Raw genomic sequence first — 20936 nt, 5'->3', positions numbered from 1 at the left:
TGCTCACTCTCTCTCGCTCTCTCTCTCAAACAAAAATCCTAAAAAATAAAAGTAAAACAGAAGTTACACCTGAGGGCCTGAAGATAAGTTGCTGCCCCGTCCCCAGTGGCTCAGCTGGATGGACTGTGACTGTACTTTTCCCTTGCACACTCAAAGGCCACAGAGATGAGGTCTAGAAGTTCAGCAGGTGTTTGATGGGCATCTTTTGGGACTTGGACATGCCCGCACCCCCAGTCTAGGAGATTGCACAGACTGGATCCCCTTCGCCTTTGATATGGAGCCTGTGCCTACCCTTGGCTCTCAGGGCTAAAGAAAACAGTCAGCCCTGATTTGCCTCCTGCCCCGGCCGAGGCTAATCGGGAACACACCCCGGCCACAGTGTCGTCGCCATTCGGAGCTGGTGTCGTGGGGGCAAATGGTAGGGGTTCTTTCTTCTTTGGGTTTGATACATCCTTCCTTCCGCTGCTCCTTGCAAATCAACCACCAGGAAAAGGAGGGAAGCAGGCAGGAGGGACAGCGGGAGACTTCCAGAAATCTCTTTCCTCCCTTGCCTTCACAGGTTGCCCGGTGCCGACCCTGGAGACTTCCACCTGCCCCCCAGCAAAGGACTTGGTTACTGGCCCGGAGCCCTCCTGGGCACCACCCCACGCGCTCACTTCCTCCTCTTCCTGCTCCCAGCCCCTACCCACCCCCCCCACCCCCCAGCCTCCTGTGGCTTCACAGCCAAATTCCTCATCTCAGGAAGAACAAGACGGAGCTGAGTTTTAGTGAGCTTTCAACGCTTTGGGCTCCATCCCCCATCGCCCCCAAACACACAAACAGTCGCTCTCCTTGGGATCGCTTGTGAATCAAGAAGCATGAACAGGGCTTCAGAGACAGCACATGGCATACACTTCTTTCTGTTAATAAATAATACCTGGGGGGGGGGGGGCTGGGGGAAGTGCTCTTTAATTTATATTTTTAAACTGGCTTAAAATTTTTTTTAATGTGCAATCTCTCCAGTTTTGCCTGGAGTCAAACTGTAAACCCCAAACTTGGAGCTTCAGCAGTTTATTAATAGAGCAGGAGGGGGACTCCCCCACCCCCGACACACACACACACACACACACACACACACACACACACTCACCCTTTCTGCCAGCTCTCAGTTATGCAAGTTGCTTCCTCTTTTCAAACCTCTTCAGATGGCTGAAGCAAAGGCTGACAGTCCTTCTCAATTCTCAGGGACAGGCACGCCTCTACCTGCAGCCCATGGCTAGCTGAGACCCAGCTGAGGCCCCGAGGAAAGGCACTGCTACTTAGAAAACATTTCCTATTTTGTTCCTTTTTGCTTCTTTTATTGGAAGGATCGTGACGGCTGGAAGGCAGGTGCACACCTGTGGCAGTTGGGGTCTTTTATGAGAGGACTCACAGTGCTTGTGCTTTTCATGGAATCCGCCCCCTCGCTTCCAATTAATTTCCCTCTGTTTCAGGGTCACAGATCATACCCCTAATCCTGGCCAGTGGTCTCAGCAATGGGGCAACGACCGTAGAGGACCGGCAGAACCACCGCTTCTGTTGGAGAAAAACAACCAAGGGCATGCAGGAAAAGCAGACCATGGCTAGAGGCAGGCCTAATTGCAGCCACTAAATTAGCAGGGATCTCTCAGCCAGGGGCTAATCTAAGCCAGACCTCATGCCAAGTCAGGCCAGGAGCACATCACAATTGCAATTAAAAAAGAAAAGAGAAAAATCACCCTTGCTTCCCAAATGTTTCTTTTTAACATGGCAGGTCCCTAGTAATAATATGAGAGAGCAAAGCATCTAGAATAAAGAAGAAAAGTCATTGGGGTTAACAATCTTTGAAAGATAAAAGGACTTTAAATGCATCTCCAGGGCCAAGCCCTTTACATGTTCCCTTTCTCTCTCTCTGTCACATCTGTCCCATCTCATTTGCCACCTCTTGGTTTGACCCAAAGTGTTCTATCAGGCATGGTCCCACCATGCCCCCTGCTTCATCTGGACCTCCTGGTGTCTTCCCTTACTCTGTTCACCTACCCCTCCAAGTGCTTCTGACAGGCCATAGACTTTAGACCCTCCAACTTGGATCTCTTCTTCTCTTTTTAGGTCCTGCTAATGTCCATCAGGTCCCACGCGTCTAGACTAAGCTCTAACACAGAACCTTTAATGCTCCCGTCCACATAAAGGCCAGAATCAAGTTTGGAAATCCCAAACAAATGCACTTTCCCAGGGGGAGGGCTATGAAGGAATTTGTTCTTCTGTGATATACCTGTAGTAATTTTACATTCGAAAATATATATTTTTTTTTAGTTTAATTTTAAGATCCAATATACAAACAGACCAGACCATGTCTCTTGACTTTTTTAAACTCTTTTCACATCCCACAACCCTGGATTAACAAGCACAATTTGTCTTTGAATTTGCCCCTTAGGTTTTTAAAATCAAAGTCGATATCAGAGACTCGTTATGCTTCTACAGGTCAAATCATATTACAATGTTGCCAAGAATTCATCTGTACGGGTGAAGGGGAGGCCTATTTTTCACAGTTGTCTTTTTGTTAGGGACTACTACCTTGATAAAACGTAGGCCCTTTCCTGGCTGGGGACCTCGTAACCCCTCTGGCCATTTTACAATGAATTTTTTAAAAACTTGGCCAAGCACTGGGCTCTACTGGGATTTCACCTTTTTAAATTTTGGAATAAGTAGGCTATCAGTAGGGCCATGGACAACTTTTGATCATACACAGAAACTCATTGTAATAGGATTTTTTTCTGTGTTAATTTCATGATTTAATAAAGACATTTGGCACATAAATAAGACTCTCGTAGACCAAGCATTTTTAACAATCAGAGGATTAGGATCAGCCTATCGGGGATATTAGTAAAAGTGTCGTTTCTAGCTTTAGTAAAATTCTCCCATCTGTTTAGAGGTAAATTCATTACTCTTAACTAAAAACCCTCCCGAAATAGATGTGAAAAATGTTCTGCCCCCGTTACGAGACTTTCCAAACAAGCCTAAAATTGCTCAGAAACAAAAGGCAAGAGGAAAAAGAAAGGACCATGTCTCCAGATAATGAGGTCCTGCCTTGGTGTTTTATCTGCAGAACAGCACAGTTTGAAAAGTCTGGATCCTATTTCATTTGAACTGAACATGAATGTAGTGCCTGGAATTCTCCCAAATGAATCAATTCTTTGCCGATAATTTTTAAGTGAAGAAAGATCAACAGGATAGGGGCATGAGGGAAGATTGTAGGCTACAGGGTGTGTGTGTGTGTGTGTGTGTGTGTGTGTGTGTGTGTGCGTGTGCATTGAGCAGGACAACTGGAACAGTTCTGGATATGATTCTTTTTTTTTTTTCTTTCTCCTTCCTACCTCCCCCTTCCTTCCTTTCTCTCTTTTCTCTTTCTTTTTCTTTTCTTTTCTTTTCTTTTCTTTTTTTTTTTTTTTTTTTTGATGTGCTATACTGACTTCTGTCTCCCTTTGTTGGAAAACTCCAGTAGATTTATTTCTTCTAACAGACCCCTGCTGACTATTTGCTACTGTTAATTCCTGCTCAGTTTTCCTTCTCCCGTTCTGAGGACAGCAACATGACAAACCTCCCTTCCTTACATCAGCTTCTGATCTTCTTTCTCTGTTTCTATAGGCTGGTTTCTCTCCCTTGGATGGTGGCCAAAGACGCCAATTTATGTCAGGTAAGAATACACCATGGGCCATTTCTCTCTTTAATTTTCCTCCATTTGTTGAAGGCTTGCTGAGCGCCGTCTGCGCTGACGAAGGGGCAAAAAGCCATTAAGGTCATCATGTTCACTCTAAGGACCAAGGTCACCAAAGGAAGAACTGAATAATCTGTTTGCATAAATCTCTCCATGGATCCTTGCAAAGTCCTGCAACGAACACAATTCTCTTTCGCATCCAACTCTTTTCTTTCTTTCTTTCTTTCTTTCTTTCTTTTCTTTTCTTTTTTTTTTTTTTAAGAACACAGTTCTCTTTCGGTCTTAATATTCCTGTGAAGCTTCTTTGTTTGAGAAAAGAAGGCAAAAGAAACAGCCCTTGAGTCTCCTCCTTCTCGGACCAGTGGAAGAAAGGTAGAGAAAAAGAAAAAAAAATTAACAAAGAGAGGACACACGTCCCTCCTCCTTCCTTCCCCTCTCCCTATCCACAGGCAAAATCTAATAAAGATGATTAAATTACATGTCTTTCCTCCCATTGAAATCCACAGCACACTATTCAAATATTAGAACTCAGGAAATAAGGCAGGACAAGGTCCCTCATGAAACTTTAGAAGGCAGCACGGGGGTCTGAGCTGGAGGTCTGCCTGGCTGGGCGGCTCTAATTAAGAAATCACCCCGCTGAGCAGAACTTAATCTAAATAAAATATAAAAAGGAATTCAGTGAAAACCATTACCTCCTCCCCACACACCTCACGTCCAGAGCCTCCATCTCTCCGTCTGAGGGACTCTCCCTGCCAGGACTGGAGAGCTCTCTGTTGTTCCGTGTGCCCCCCAGCACCGTCACATGGAAAGACCCCCCTCCTCCTGCCCCTTGAAGAGGAAGCTGAGTCTTGTGCCTGCCTCTTGCTGTTTGGCCAGACATTCTGAGGACCACAGGCAGATTGAGTCAACGTTGTTTGGGTTCGGAGGGGAAAGGGAGATGGGGTTTGCTTAACGATAGGTTAAGGAGTTGGATATCTGGCCAACTTCTCCAGGGTTACTCCAGTCAACTGCCAACCCACAGCCTCTCTGTAGGTGGCTGAGTTCTTCCTGCCTATCCATCAGCTGCTTTAGACGCAGTGGCCCCTTGAGAGCCAAGGCCAAGTCTGGTTAACGTTGGTTTGGGTCAGGATCCTCATCCCACTGTGTCTTCAGACCTCTGCTCCATCCAGGTCCTGCGTTACACCCTCCAATGGTGAGCGGCATGTGGTTAGCCTTAATTCCATCTGCACCCCTAGAAACCTATCTTGTATCCTCACTGTTGACCCTTCAAAGTGGATTATTCTCTCTTACGTGTTTGTGGCTTTGCATGAGCTGCCATGTCTGCCCTCAATAGTGATTCCTAAACAATTGAAAACCTGTTGTAAGAACCAGACCCTCTCCTTCAGTGGGGCGGTGGGGGGGGGGGGCAGATAAACACAGGTCTGGCAAACAATTTCAGGGGTACCTTACCCCCTAAGGAGTCCATGGTCACCAATTTAAGGATCCTTGAAAGAGACTGTCTTTTCTCTCTTTTCTGACAGACACTCAAAGATACTCTCCTTCGATCAAACTTGAGTCGGACTCTTCTGCTCTTCTGACTCCTTTCTGACAAGGCCCCAACCTGAAGTTCTGTCCTTGGATCGTTCAGTCTAGTTTCAGCAGGAATCCTGCTGGTTCAGTTTTGCAAAATTCTCCCACCCTTGATATCTGATCAAATTCCTCATCTTGTACCCTGGATATCTTATCACTCTGGCCAGGTTTTAGCAAAAATCCTGTCGTGTTGGTTTAGCCAGAATCCCCCCAGTCTTGATATTTCCTCCTAGTAATTTTCCACCAAGGGACCCCACGTTGCTCCTTGCCTACAAACCCCTCCATCTAAGGGACTCTCCCAGAGTTGGGTCCACTTTCCCTTGCTACAAAATCCACATTGCAGCAGTCTCTCTTGAGTAATGCCCTCCTCAACTATCTCTAACAAGCGCCATGAGTCATTTTCTCTCTAACACCTCCCGTTTTCAGAAGAACCCTCACTTATCCTCAAGGAGACCTCCACAAAGCCTTTCGTCACCAACCTGGAAGCAGTTATGAACAGAATTCATGCCTGTGTGCTCCTGATGACCCCGGTATGTACATCTAGATTATCACATATCACAACACAGTAATTACTTGTTTGCATGTCCATCTTTCTCTGGACCAGGAGTGGGCAGACTTCCTCTTCAAGGTCTAGACAGTAAATATTTTACGCTTTGGGAATCACGTGGTCTCAACTCTGTAAAACCAGCCATAAACAGTATGTCAATAAACCGGCATGGTTGTGTCCCAATAAATCTTTATAAGCACTGTAATTTGAATTTCATACAATTTTCATCTGCCACCAAATATTATTCTTCTGTTGTTTGTTCTTTCAAACATTAAAAATATATAAGCCTTTTTTATCTCATAAGCTATACACAAACAGATGAAGGGAATGGCAGATTTGACTCACAGGACACAATTTCCTGAACCTTTGTGTACAATGAGGACTGAGGAGAGGCCCTCAAAAGTAAATCTCATTCACTTCTTGGTCCCATTATCCAGTTCCTCCAAGGTAATTCATCTCTGAGTTTCATTATCTAGCATTAACTGATATATAAACAGGTGAATAAGTAAGCCACTAAATGAACAAGTGACTAGGAAAATTTTCTTGAGACAGATATTGAATAAAACAACCATGGGACTTTTGAAACCTTGGTGAGGTTCCATGTTTCTTTATTCATGATTAGGGCCATAACGCCTTAAGTGGTTAGCTACTAAGGCTCCAGTCACAAATTTTGCAAGTCTAGGATTATTCCACAAATCTAGTGCAGTCCAATGTAGTCAGAAAATACCTCCTTTAATTAAAAAAAAAAAAAAAATTATTTATTTATTTTAGAGAGAGAAAGAGCATGTGCATGAGCAAGCGGAGGGGGAGAGGAAGACAGAGAATCTCCAGCAGACCCCCACTGAGTGTGGAGACCAACATGGGGCTTGATCTTATGAACCTGAAGTCATGACCTGAGCCAAAATCAAGAGTCAGACCCCTAACCAACTGAGCCACCCAGATGTCCCGGAAAATACCTCCTTTTAGAGATAAGGTTCCTTCCACCACTCCCTGCTTTGACAGGATCACAGCCACTTTGAGCTTCTCTTTAACACTCTCTTAACCTTTATGTGGTAGGCTGCTTCTGACATAGCTCCCAGTGATTTCCCTGCTGGTATTCAGGTCCTTGCATAATCCTCTCTTTTTGAGTGTGGGCCAGACCTAATGACTCACTTCTAATCAACTGAACACACAAAAGGGATGGGCTGTCATTTCTAAAAGAGTTTATATAAGATGGTAACTTTGGTTTTGTCTACTGTCTTCTCAGCTTGCACACTTTGATGACAAGCTGCCATGTTGGAGAGGCCCATGTGGCAAGGAACTCTCTTGAGTAATGCCTTCTTGAGACAGAAATTGAGACCCTTAAGGAAACATCAAGGAGCTGAATCCTTCCAACAACCTCATGGGTGAGCTAAGAAATGAATCTTCCTGTAGTTGAGGTTTCAGATAGGACCATAGACCCTAAACCAACCTGTTTCATTCTTATAAGTAACCTTGAAGCAAAAGATCCAGCTAAGCCATGTCCATACTCCTGACTTATAGAAACTGTGCAGTGATAAATGTGTATTATCTCAAGGGTAATTTGTTACATGGTACTAGATAACTCATACATTTGCCTATATGACAATTGGATGTATTATTTATTCAGTTTCCCACCAAAATGCTAAGCTCCCTCACCGCAGGGGTCTGTTATATCATATTCATCTTGGTCCATAATACAAGCTGACGAAATGTTTGTTAAATTGACTTACATTTTGGCTCCCGTTGAATTCAGTCAACTTAAACAGCAATAGTAACATTGAAATATGTACCAATGACAGGACAGAGCTGACAATTGGCTATGGCAGAAGTTTTTGAACATCATGAGGGGGAAAAAAATATGTGGATTTGTACCCTATTGTTATCAGTTTATAGTTTAAAGACTTTAAAGGGGTTTCCTTAATTTTCAAAAGCGTCTTCAGCTGCCCCCTGGGTGGTTCAGTCAGGTAAGCATCTGCCTTCACCTCAAGTCATGATGCCAGGGTCCTGAGATCAAACCCCGTGCTAGGTTCCCTGCTTAACAGGGAGCCTGCTTCTCTCTTTCCCTGATGCTTGCACTCTCTTGCTCTCTCTTACTCTCTCTCAAATAAATTAGTAAAATCTTAAAAAAAAAAAAAAGTCTTCCAAGTGGGTGCCTCCTAACTATACAAAAGAGAATCTTTGCCCTCGTTGACCTGATCATACAATCTCCCCATTGGACAGTCAGCCTAAGTGTTTAGACAACTCTTCTCCATTCCCTTGTTCCACATTTTACACAGGCAGGTGAGAAATCCTTTAAAGCGAGTGGAAAAGATGCAACTAGCGAGAAAAAGTTGCAAAAATGGAAAGGAGGAAAGAAAAATGAGAAGAGCAGAGAGAAGTGGTCCGAGCACCCAAGCCTGAGGCAGAGAACTGGTTCAAAAGAAAACATCTGATTTCCCTGTCTCTGGTCATAAATATTTTGACAAGGAGCTTGGAATTTATCAAAAGAAAAAAAAAAAAAAAAAAAAAGGAAAGGCAGATGTCGTCTTCCAAAGGACCCAACGCTCTCAGAATTCTATGACCTAATCCCATGTAAGGTTGTAGTAGTGAGACATCCTCTCTTGTCTGAACGTCATGGCATCTGGACCTTTGTTTTTTTAATAGCACACACCATGCCACTATCAGAGGTTAGGAGTAGAGCACCAGGGATTTGGGGGGACATTCTGGCCACCATGTCTGAAAACATATTTTTAAATCACATCAGATTCTTATTCTCTATCTTATCTCTCTATCTCTTGCTTATCATAGAAGTTAAACCAACTTTTCATGACTTTGTAGACATTATATAATACATTCATCCCCCTACTCTGGTCACCAGCTGTCAGCCAGTCTCATCCCAGAATGGAATGAGGGTTAGGTCAGCTGAAGTTGGGAAACTTTCATGCTGGAGCATGAGAGAGCCAATTCCCAGCCACTGAACAAACCTACATTTTCTGCAGTTGTCACAGGACCAAACAGATCTCGAAAAAGAAACCTGAAAATATTCAAAGGCCAAAAAAATTTGAGCTCCTGTAAGCCCAAATGTTCTTGTCTGTAAAGCAGGGATGATAAGAATATGTCTCTCATAGGGTTATTTTGAAGGTTAAATATGTGCAAAAAACTGTCTGCTGCAAGGTCACTGAACCCTTGCTATTTTGGGCGAGATAATTCATCATTGTAGGTGTCTGTCCTCTGCATTTGTAGACTGTTTAGCAGCATCCTGGCCTGTACAAGCTAGATGCCAGAAGCCCCTGCCAAATGCCATGGCCCCTCCATTGTGACCATCAAAACGTCCCCAGACATTTCCAAATGTCCTGGAGCAGGGCGGGTGGAAGTCACCCCTGGTTGAGAACTGCTATGCTAGTGCTTGGCATGTAGTGATTGTTCCAGAAATATTAGATGCTATTTTTATCATTATTAAAATTAATTCCAACAATAGCATCAGCTGGTGAGGGTAACAGCTCCTCTCTCTCACTGACTGTAGACTTGTAGACTGTTTAGCAGCCATTAAGTTGGTAACAACCCAATAAGAAACCTACTCTCTCCTACAGAGTCTCTTTCCCTGGAAGGAAAAAGTGCCGCCATCTTGTTTTGCTCCAACTAGGTTGATTCCTTAAGCCTCCCAGTTTGTGAGACACTACAGATTTTTCCACTGGTGTAAATATTCCAGCTGTAAGAACTACTGGTACAGTTGACTCTTGAAGCAGCTCTTAGAGGTTTCTGAAAGTACCATAAGAAAGAAAGGGACGTTCAAGGAGTACTGTCCAACAGAGGTTACCCCCTTTGCTGTTTTTTGTGGGTTTGTGCTTATTTGGGTTCACAAGTGGGTTTTTTTTTTTTTTGCCTAAATTGTTCTTGCAAATTCTAACACTTTGCTTTAGGTGTTTTGATACCACACTATTTTGAGGGTACAAATGTTTTTCATGGCATGTCTTGTGTTAAGTGTACAAGCTGAGAGGTGATTGTTGCTGACTGAATAAAATACAGTAGTATTCCTCAAAGTTTTAATCAAATAGATGTTAATAGCACAGTAAAGTTGCAAAAAGACTTCTGGGGGTCTGAGAGTGGCCAGCTGAAGATATGAAAATTTATTCCACCTTCTATTTTTATGTTTAGAATTCATGCACCCTTTACTTTCTATGCTAAACTCTCTTTCTCATTTGTTTCAAGGTAAAATTTGTAGGTAAACTCTCAACATTGAGCCCTTTTTTTTCTGGCAGCTTTTTCTATTCCCCTTTATAAAGTAGGCACAATGTACTGCAAAGCAAAGATCATGACTTTGGAATTGGATGGAACTACCACCAAATTTGTTCTAATAATAGTAATAAAAAGTCCTCAACCTTGCAAGGTTCTGAAGAGATCCTACATAGATTCCTTCCTCATTATTCTTCTCCTTCCTTACCACATAGCTTTGCTTTTCCTGTCTTATTAGATGAATCTTCCCCCCACCCCACCCCCCGCCATTCCCACCAGCCACCACCGTGTTGACTTCCTCCTTCCTCTCAACACTCTGCCCAGACCTTTTCCCTTCCTGGAGGCTTGCCTCTCTGTGCCCTTCAACTTCTTCAAAAACTGTCTTGAATCCATGCCACCTGTGAGGGTTTCTCGGCTGAATTACACTCAGGACGGCCACCCGCCTTGAACATTCAACATGCCTCAACAGCTGAAGACCTCAACACAGAAACTTGCTTCTTGAAAATGTTCGTTTCACTGTCAACTTTTCTTTCCCCTTACTCTAAATTTTTATAATTTTTATTTATTTATTTGAGAGAGAGGGAGCAGGAGTAGGAGGAGGGGCAATGAGAGAAGCAAAAGGAGAAGCAGAATCCCCACCAAGAAAGGATCCTGATGTGAGGCTCTATCTGAGGACCCTGAGAACATGACCTGAGCCAAAGGCAGATGCTTAACAGACTGAGCCACCCAGGTGCCCCAATTTTATAATATTTTTAAATTTTAAAATGAGTAGGAAACGAATGATGTCTGTCCGAATCTAACGAGTGTGCTTCCATTTCCCAAATAGCATAGTTCCTAGCAAATAATAGATTCCATATTCATGTTTTACAAAACAAATATAAACAAGAGCTTCTTATGGTCTCTCCTGACACCCTAATGATAAGTAACTTGGGGACAGGAAATGTATCCATTTTCCACTTATGATTGAACTCAGGGGTTTGGAGACTTAAGACCTTCAAAATATTTTTGTTGAATGAACCAAAGAATAAAGACATGTTGTATTTTTCTAGCCCATTCCTATGAGGTTAATTGATCTGCAGATTTTTTGGCAAAAGAACGTATTTATGATGTTTTGTCAGTATCGTGCTTGTACAACATGCATGTTGACTTGCAATTGTTGGCTAGGTTCACGCACGGTCACTGAGCCTCCCTTGTTCACGCTTGACCTAACTCACATTCTTCAGAGCATCAAGCAGAGGGCTTTGCCCATAGTTGGTAATTTAGAGATGCTATGGAATGAATGTCACTTGCTGCATCATGCAAAGAACGGAGGCAGAAGAGTTTGGGGGAAAAGTACTCAATAAATGTATATGAGAGCCATCTTGCCCCCCAAATAGGTATGAGGTTAGATTAAGTGTTTATAAAGGGAGGGAAAGTCCTCTGGTGAGGAGCAGGAGGTAAGTCTGGCAGGGCAAATGCTGCTGCCTGCTTGCACTTCCCAGGGGGCTGGGTTGATGTCTTCTGTAGTCAGAACTGGAGCTCGATGTCTTTTCCAGGTATTTGTGCTTCAGGCAGAGGGAAGGTCGGTCTATTATGAGGAGACTGTGCTCTCCGGGCTGTCAAGCACTGAACGAAAAATCATAACTTGCGTTAATAACGAGGGTGGCCACAGGCCAATGCCTCTGGATTTTTTCACTTATAGATGTTATCGGCATTTTTGAAACGAAGACAAGCCGGCAGTCACCAAAATTGGAAATGGTAACAACAGCTGAGGCCAGAGTGTGCTGGTTGATAAAAGAAATAGTGGGAACTGGGATCCCAGTGGGGACCTAGTAATCCATAGAACCTGAGATGATGACTCTGCCTAGACTTAGATACCAGTGGCTTTGAGCCCTTCCCCACTGCTCGCTTCCAACTAGGAAGTTAGAAAGCAGCATGTAGATCTTATATGCTGGACATTATCTTTATAAAGGACAAGAGGTCACCTGGAGCATTGATTCATGGACCCCTTGGATCCCTTGGACCCACTCTTAACAGCCTCAAGTGATTGTCCTGTGATGTTTTGAAGTCCATTGTGAGTCGGCTGGAGACCACTTTTAATAGTCTCCCTCTTTTGACCAGTTAAACGCACACATGATCTCCTCCTTGATGGAACTCATCCAGGTACCACAAGAAAACAAGAGTTTTTGAGTGAGGCATTCATTACACACTTTGGTTAAAGAGTCATGAGACTCTGTCAGCTGCATCTAAATAAAACTCAGTTATAAATATGTGATAAATGACTAGAAAATCTTCAAATGGATCTCTCAATCCAGGCATGACTGATTTTTCCAGGAAGAGTGACACTGCAATTATAGGGGGCAAAAAGCTCAAGAGAAAAGTCCTCCCATTAGTGAGACTCCATGTAACAGGAGATAGAGCACAGGAGGTGGTCCAGGCTGACCTTGCCTGTGGCCGAGTCAAGATACTCAGCCTGGCATCCATAAAGCAGGTCCAATAGCACCTACCAAAGGTGTAGTTGTAAAGGTCAAATGATGTAATGTTTGTTAAGTCACTCATCAAGGGCCTGGTATAGTAAACATGAAACAAATTACTTGATCCATGGGAAAACCCAATATTCAATCACACTCCCAACTTCAGACCCACATTTGGACTCAATTTCCACTATAGGCTCTGAGAGAAAACTGCTAACCCAGAAGGCCAAACCTGCACAAAGCTAATGGAACTTTCCTGCAAAGCCAACAAAGATGATGAGCTAAGTCTTCACCACATGAGTCTAAGCAATGCAGGGCATGCTCCCCATCAGACTTTTAACCAACTGTGAGTTGCCTGCTGCATTTTTCCACTACCCAAGTTGTTTCCTTCCTTATAATAACTGTCCACTTGGTAGCTTGTGGCCAGTGGACTAAGAAACAGAAGGCCGTTGGTGTTAGTCTCTTGAGCTGCCAAGTAGAGATATTTTTCTCAGGTTTCTGGGTGGGTTTTTAAGCCAACAGCCTTGAAAGGGAAACAGAGCCAGCATGCCACAGGCATCTGGGACACAAGGCCTACACAGTATTTTTGAGAAGTCAGTATCGCTCACGGACGATAAAGGGGCATTCACTGTGGGCAAAGGCACTCCACAGGAGTGGGTGGAGTTGGGGCTATGAGGCAGGCCTCGGACTGAGTTAGCAGCCAATTTTCTTTTTCCACCATCTCTGGAGTTGAGGAGGTGCCAATACAGCTACAAGTTTTTGGAGACATCCATAGGTGAAGATAGTGAGCCCCCCAAACTCCCCTCTTTTCCATGGAACTTAGCAGCAGCTACCAGGGGCGTCATCACAGAGTGTTAATTTTTTCCCTTGCCTGGTTTCCCACATTCTGTGACCACCTCGGAGCGTGCCAGGGAAAATACTGAGAGCCTAGGTAAACGAAGGGGAACCCAACATTCACCAGTCTGGCCTTAAAATAGCCAGCGGAACGCCCCCATCCCAGAGAGGACACAGGCGGCGACTGTTCACCAGTGTGCTCTGAGCACCCGCCCACCCCACCCCAATAGCTCACCCCAATTCCCGTGAAAGCCTATCTCAGAGAGAGGTGGAAGCAGTAGCCAGATGACTTGGCCGTCTCCTTTCCTTTGGGCCCCATGACTTGGGTGAATACTAATGAGCACACAGTGACCTGATGCAAACCAGGGCACCCACTGGGCAGGGTGGAAACCTGGGTGGAACAGACATCTGAGGTGGTGGAGGGCTGGGCAGAGCAACCAAGGAGAGCCAAGAGGAAGAGTGGAGACCTCAGGAGCTACAGGACACACCCGGGGCTGTGCACACAGGCAGAAAAGAAGATGTCTCCACGTTGACTGCTGGCCAGCCTGGGACATAGTGCTACAACTTGCCCGCCATGCCACCAGGCTGTGTATTCTGGATGGAGCACATGCCGTGGGGAGGGGTCTGCCAAGAAGGGATGTAGACGGAGAGAAGGAAGAAGGGGAGCAGTACTGTGGCGTGAGGATAAGGGAGCGTGTACGGCATACGCGGCATGAGCGTTGGCTTTCCAGAGTTTTCTAGGTGCTCCGTGTAGTTGTCAGCTTTAGCAGAATGCCCGGTTAAATTTGAGTTTTAGATAAACAACAAATAATTTTTAGTATAAATATGTTCCATGGAATGTTTGAGACATAATTGTACTAAAAAATATTTGGTGTTTATTTGGAATTCAAGTGTAACTGGGCGTTCCGTATTTTATTGGCAACCCTAGGGCCCCCTCGACTAGAATGAAAACCACCAAGGGCAGAGATCGTTTCTGCCATAGCCTCTGCAAAACCTAACATGGTCCATTCCCTGGGCTCCTTTGCCATGTAATGTACTACAGAAAGGCACACTCTGCCTTGGCACTTTCTGCCAATCTGACTGTCCTGACTTCACCTACAATTAGCCATGTGATTGTGGGCAAGTATCTTTATCACTGTTTCCTCTATGTTCTCATTTACTAGGTGGGAAAAATGGTAGCTGTCTGCCTTAGAAGGCTATCACAAGGAAATAATACAGGTAAAACCTTCACTGTGTGCTGTGCTCATAGAAAGGATTTCATAGACATTAGCTATTATTATTGGATACTCAATAAATAAGGGAACATGATAGAAAAAAAATCCCATGGGTGTTAGAGACCCACCTGAGCTGAGCATTGGGCTACTTCAACCAGCTTTGTGAGGCTTGAGAGAGACTTTACCTTTTCCTTTTCCTGAAGATTTCAAGATTCCTGCAAATCCTAAAATCCCATAATTTAAATAGATTGAGTGGATGGGAACCACATAGAATAACAACCATGTCAATAGAAATGTGTAAGGGGGTTAGAGAGTAGAAGCATAGAGGGGGATGTTTCATTGTTCACATAAAAAAGTCTGCCCCCAAAAGCAAGACTGGCCTTCCCAAGGCTCTGATGGTAGGAAGGCTGGGTTTCAGAGATTGAGGCAGAAGACAACCTGTGTGAGAACAGAATATTCCTCCCTCAACTAAGATTTACAACAAAAGGATCCCAGTAGGATGCCAAGTGGGAAAGCCTTCCCGGTAGGCAACCGAGCCAGTGGTAATAAATAAATTCATGTTAGTCCAGTGCCCACACATCTGAGAAGCCATGGTCCCCAACATCCACAATGCCTTCTGTGGCCAAGAGTTAGTTTTCAATGATTTGCAACATTTACAGGTAATTTCAAATCTTACTAGTGACCTTTATAGCTATTTCTTACCACCTCCAGGAAATCATCCCTTAGCCTCAAAGAAATGATTTGTCCCGCTCATGTAATTCTGAGGAGAAGGTGGTCACCAAGAGACTATGGATAGGCAGATACCCTCACAGAAATGGTTTCCTTCCACAGGAGATGGAGGAGAAGAGGGTCCATTGACAGCATGACCAACAGCATAGACTCACAGCATGTTGGGTTCAAAAGCCTTTGGAAAATGATGAAATAAAGAGAAAAGACAACCACCTGCCTCAGAATATTCACAATACACTTGTAAGGCAAAATCCTTGTTCAATATAGCAATGACTTCCAAGTCTGAGTATGGCAACATAGAAGGCTGAGGGGAGTGCATTTGTGCTGAAATGACCAAGAATGAGCCAGATGGGCCTAACCAAGATGTGAGCTTTCCATGGATATATGGATAGCAGGGGAAGAAGGTGGTGAGAGTCTTGAAAGCATAAAGAATGTTCTAGGCAAAGAAAAGAGGGTATCCAGAGCATGCCAGGAAATGGCCACAGTGGGACCCTAGTTACAGAATGAGGCTGGAGATAGATCAAGTCTTCAGCATGTAAGGCGGGGGGCTCTAGACTATTAAATTCGCTCACAGGCCATGTTGCACCTAGATAATTGGATTACCTATAGTTTTTCCCGTTGTACTGTGATTGAAGGAGCTCGGCAGTAGCATCGAGTGGTCCACCAGTTTAAAAACATTTCCTCCACCCATGCGAAATTCCATCCACTGAATCATCGTGATGAAACATGGCTGGGGACATAGAAATCCATCTACTCTCTGGTGATGGCAGTACAGCGATAGCTCGAGAAACTACACATCACATTCTCTTCAAGCAGCAATTCAACTTTTGGGAATTTATCCTGAAGATACACTCGAACGTGTGCCAGATGTTTGTTTCAGCCTTGTTTGTAAGATCAAAACATTTGAAGCAACCTAAATGCCCATTGCAAGGGGGCTAGTTAAATCAATTATGGTATCCATACATCCACAGAATAAGGCAAATAAATGCAAATTAATAACAAATACGGAATTTCTCTATATACCAATAACAGGGCCATCTCTAAAATATGTTGTTTTAAAAAAAAAAAGAAAGATAAAAAGAAAGGCAAGGCACAGTAAAGCCTGTAAAGTAGGCTGCCATATTTGGTAGAGCACAACTACCCCCCCACCCCCATGGAGTGTGGGATGCATTTGGTGACTTTGTTTCAAAGACTACAGTATTGGAGGGAGGAGAAGGAACTTGACAGTGGAGGAACCTGACAGACTTTACCTTACTCAGGAGATCAGAGTCCCATCACCAGCCATAAGTCACACGAATGCCATGTACCCATGATACAATGATGAAAATGCACATTGCCTCTTAGGTCATCCTCTCCAAAACCCATAACCCCTGGTGAACCATGACGAAAAAGCACCAGTTGGCCTCAAATTAAGGAGCATTCTCCAAAATACTTGAGCAGCCCTCCCCTCTTCCCCCCCAAAAGAGTCAAGTTCATCCAAACGAGGGAAGCCTGAGAAACTGTCACAAACTGGAGGAGGCCAAGAAGACTCGACAACTGAACTTAAGATGGTGCCCTGGGTGAGATCCTGGAGCAGGGAAGGGATATTGAAATGAAACTGGTAAAATCCAAGAAACTCTGAAATGCAGTGAGTGGTAACGTTCTTCCTGTGACAAATGTACGTAACAACGTAAGATGTTGAGGGAGCGGGACTCCTCGGTGGCTCATTCAGTTAAGTGTTTGCCTTTGACTCAGATCATGATCCCAGGATCCTGGGATGGAGCTCCAGGTCCTGCTCCCTGCTCAGCGGGGAGCCTGCTTCTCCCTCTCCCACTCTCTTGCTCTGTCAAATAAATAAACAAAATCTTTAAAAAAAAAAAAAGATAATAAAACCTTTTTAAAAGATAATAAAAATATTTAAGGAGATAATAAAATAAAATCTTTAATAAAAAAAGATAATAAAATTTTAATCAAGTTCTTTGTTTCTAAAAGATCCTTTTGTTTTGAGATTCACTTTTTGAGTAATGCATTAAATCAGTAGCCCTCAAATAATTTATTAGCGTGGATTATTTCTCAGAGCAATAAGTTGCATGGCCCCAAAGTGCAAGGCTCCAAAGAGAACGGTCCCAGGGACATAAGAGTTTTGAGGGAATAAAAGAACATTGGGTAATGGTCTGAATACATGGTATTGCCTAAGAAGATCCTGGGCATCCAAGGGACAAAATAAAGGCACGTGTCCCCAGGGAGATGGTGGGAAAAGGAGAGATAAGATGTCCAGAAGGAGTGACTCTGGGCCACAAAGACTAAGTTAGCCCATACAAAATATACATAAGATTAGCTCTCCTTCTGCTTCCCCATCTACTCAGTGCTACATCCTCCCAGTTCTGGAATGAGCCCTTCTCTGCCTTTTGACTCCTAATCAGGGAAAATATTCTAGACGGTTGGTGTCTGAGGGACACTCCGAACCCTTGCGAGCTGACTCTGCAGTCATTCTTGCTGTCGCATGCGTTGGTCTTCTGTTTCAGCCACCACTTGGCAAAAAGCATAACTGAGAGGTGACAGTGGAGTGAATTTAAATTTGACCCCGTAAGAGAAACAGGGCTGTTCAGGTCAAGCCTAAAGCCCAAGGGAAAGGGCACAGGATAACAGATGACTGAGCCAGCTGCGGGCAAGACGCCAGACGGACACCCACCAGGAGAGGCCGGGAAACGGTTAATAACTCACGGTGACACACATTAAGCCAGCAACTCAGGGACTGCAGTTTGGCTAATCATGAAGTCAAACAGAACTGTCGGAAACTGGGAAGGCGCTGTCGCTTTTACTGTATTTTTCCACACTTTTTTTTTTTTTTTTTTTTTTTCAATTTGGAAATGTTCGTGGGGAGCTGGAACACTCAGGCTGGAGAACTCCCGGGGTCTGAGAGGGAAGAAACTGTCTCTGCTTGGATCTCAATCCAGTTCAGACTAGCAGATCCCAAGGGCATCAGCCATGAGTGGCACTTAGGTGGCCTCTTCGGTTGCCAGCGCCCCCTCGTCTGCTCCCAACCCCTGTCCTGTAGAATCATGCTCACCTCCTCTTCTTTTCATTGCCCTCGGGTCCCAGCGAGCAGCCTCTTGCCAAGTTCCATGAACGGAGCGCTCCATCCACCGGCCACACCAGCCTCCTTGTTACTAAGCTCGGCAGCTGCTTAACAGGCAGCAGACGGAGAGAGGAGCTCAACACCCCCGAGGTGGGCACTAGGGCAACCTGCGGCTGAGAGGCAGAGTGGAAGTACAATGCTCTGCCCTCACCCCCGATTGCTATGTTGGCAAGGACCCCGCTGTCACAAAGCCTCACAAGTGAGCAACCAGCTCGTGGAAATTCACTAAAAGGACATGGTCGGCTCAGGACGTTTAAAGTGACCGTGGGCTCCACTTTAGGGGGAGTGTAGGAAATAAGTGCCCATGGTGACGGAGGTACTATGAGGTACAGCTGCCCTCTGGATCTTACAACCCTGGAGATTCTTGTTCTGACCTTCCCGGCATAGGTACGTACCAAGTACTTGCTTTCTAAACGATAGGGAGAATTCTCCTCACCCCCGAACATGTAAATGATATTTTCTGCATCTGAGAGCAGGTCCTCATCATAGACCGATCCTACGGATGAGTGTCACTCCTCATGCAGCGGACAATTTGACTTTAACATTACAGACCGACGTATCTGCCACCCCCACCCCCTTACACGCGCACACACACACATGCTCACACACACAGTTTATTCTGTAGGAACGTCTCCACTTAGCATCTCTACTCCAAGTCTGAGTTAAGTACCAGCGATTTTAAAGGAAACAGACCAGTTTTACCGAGTGAATTCTAGATGAGAAAAAATATAGATAGGATGCAGTATGTATGAGAGCAGGAAAGCACACGCACGCACCCCTCCTTGCTCTTTCCCTCTCAGCAAGAATTGCACCTTGTTCTGAGCCCTTTTCCTCCCCAGGGGGCAATGGGTCTGATAAGCCCTGAACGAACAGCTACTGTTCCATTGGCTCAGCCAGAGAAAGTCTCCCTATAACGCGGCCGAAGTAGTCGTGCTCGGGTCCCGGGCTCCATCATGACGGCTTGGGGCTAAGGCTCTGGGTCAGTCATCACAGCCCTGACCTGCCCAGTGGAAGTTCCCTGACCTATCTCACGGAATAGCGCAGAAACACAAGTCCCCCATTGTTCTCCGGCTTGGGGATTGAGGGAAGGGGGAACACGCGCGCACACAAAACCTCCCTCCAAAAGATTAGTGCAATTATTAGCCAACAGTAATGGCTATAAGCCAATCTGTTCTCAAATCCTCCCAAACACAAGTCACCTCAGAGCCTCTTAAAGCCCCAAACACAAGACTGTGTGTTCTCCTGCATTTTGCCACGTTGTTCTTGAAGGCTGCTGGGCCATTGCTTAACGCTGCCCTTACCCACAAGGCTAATAAGCAGAGAAAGAAACAGTGACTTAACACACATGTCTGAGCCTTGGGTCCCCATGCCCCCATAAGTCTGTGAAGGCAGATGCCCTGGGCCAGACATCACTGGCCACCGCTTCACCCAACGTCACAAGGTCGAAATGCTGAGTTTGTGGCGCATGGTTGGTGTTCATTGTAGAACTCTCCAGAAGGCTGTGTTCTCTCCCCCTTTCACCTTATGTGAAGAACAGCCTTTGACCCCTGCACCATTCCTGCTGGCTACTCTAGTCTCCCACCTGGAGTAATGAGTATATATTGGGAAAGGAAATTAAAATCCACGGGATGACTTGGTGAACACTCACTTACACTGCACACGAATTTTAAACCATCGTCTCAGAGAAAGCAAACTCTTGTGTTAGCCTATATTGACATATATATGAGATAGTTCAAAAAAATCCATACTATATCTTGATTAAATATGGATAATGATGAGAGACACATAAAGAAGAAAATTCAAGGCCAGATTCTGGTTGGTGATATATTTACCTAACCCCAAAGCAATCCAGTGACTGGATTTAAGTTGCAGATGTGTTAAAGGACACTAAGAAAAGAATATGTCGGCTGAGTTCAAAGACTCAAAGATTCAATGACTGTGTGGATATCCTACTCAAGAGAGTACCTACATGAGTCAATAAATACAGAGGGGAACAAGCACTGCCTGCAGCTCAGACACTTATCCAATCATTCCCTAATTCTTCAAAAGGTTTCTGAACCCCAACTATATTCCCGGCATGGGTGAAGGCCAGACAGTTTGTTGGTTTCTTTTAGAGCAGCCATATTCAAAGCCCCATCATTTTCTGAGAAACCAGTGCCATTTGGAAAACATAGGCACAGAGAAAAGTCTCCATGGTGAACAGACAAAGGGAAAATGTTCTAAGTGACGACAAATCGGGAAAGGTTTCAAGCTGCTCTTATTGATTATGAAGTAGACCAGGACATGTTAAGATTTGCACAAAAGTCTACAAAATATGTAGATGAAGCATTACGTATAACCCGGTTCCTACAAATTAATAGCATGTCTTTGCAGCAGGATGCTCTCAGAAAAAACTCTGTGGAAAGGTCTAGAACCTGAGTTTGAATGACCAAATCACAATGACTCATTATTCTCCCATATGATTATTTCGTTCTGTACACACAACGAAACAGAATCAGCACCACACCACTGTTTATATACAACTTCCATAGTGCATGTTTTTACAAAC

The 20936-nt window shown here is 44.5% G+C and overlaps 1 long non-coding RNA gene across 1 annotated transcript; it reads right to left on the bottom strand.

Moving 5' to 3' along the window:
* Positions 1–759: 759 nt before the first annotated feature.
* Positions 760–18555, bottom strand: LOC132003722 (uncharacterized). The gene is made up of 4 exons (XR_009400279.1): positions 18320–18555; positions 5855–5957; positions 3609–4061; positions 760–1554 (listed from the first exon to the last, which is right to left on the bottom strand). It is a non-coding gene; the product is annotated as an uncharacterized LOC132003722 (long non-coding RNA).
* Positions 18556–20936: the final 2381 nt, after the last annotated feature.

This window comes from Mustela nigripes, chromosome 16, assembly GCF_022355385.1.
Source record: "Mustela nigripes isolate SB6536 chromosome 16, MUSNIG.SB6536, whole genome shotgun sequence".
Taxonomy (NCBI): Eukaryota; Metazoa; Chordata; class Mammalia; order Carnivora; family Mustelidae; genus Mustela; species Mustela nigripes.
Note: the sequence above shows the minus strand (reverse complement) of the source record. Positions and strands in the feature narration are given on the sequence as shown.